We start from the raw sequence: 489 nt of genomic DNA on the forward strand, positions 1-489 counted from the left end.
GTGAAAGAGCAAAGTGGAGCAACTGCACTGACAACATCAAGTATGAGTATAGAGATAAAAGCCATAAGTGAAGCTCTACACTGGATCAAGAACACAAGACATCAGCGAGCAGTAATCATTACTGACTCAATGAGCACACTACAGAAGGTACAGAAAGGGATGCTGTATGTGGACTGGAAGGCTACGATCAGGGAGAGCAGCCTAGAAAGAGTGGCCTGGATCTTCTGCGCGGGCCACGCAGGGGTAACCGGCAACGAGAGAGCAGACAAGCTGGCTGGAGAAGCCAAAGTGGGAGGGAATTTGACACTGGACCCACCAATCGTCCTAACCACTGTAAGGGAAAATTTGAGGAAGAATAGGGCGAACAGCGGTTCCCACACTCTAGAGAGATTGAAGGAGAAGGGGATCCAAAGAGGAGAGGAGAAACACAGCCATCTGTGCGGACCAGTCCGACGGATTTCCAACCAGGTCATGATGGAAACTATAAGT

Source organism: Aplysia californica, unplaced genomic scaffold, assembly GCF_000002075.1.
Source record: "Aplysia californica isolate F4 #8 unplaced genomic scaffold, AplCal3.0 scaffold00644, whole genome shotgun sequence".
In the NCBI taxonomy this organism is placed as follows: domain Eukaryota; kingdom Metazoa; phylum Mollusca; class Gastropoda; order Aplysiida; family Aplysiidae; genus Aplysia; species Aplysia californica.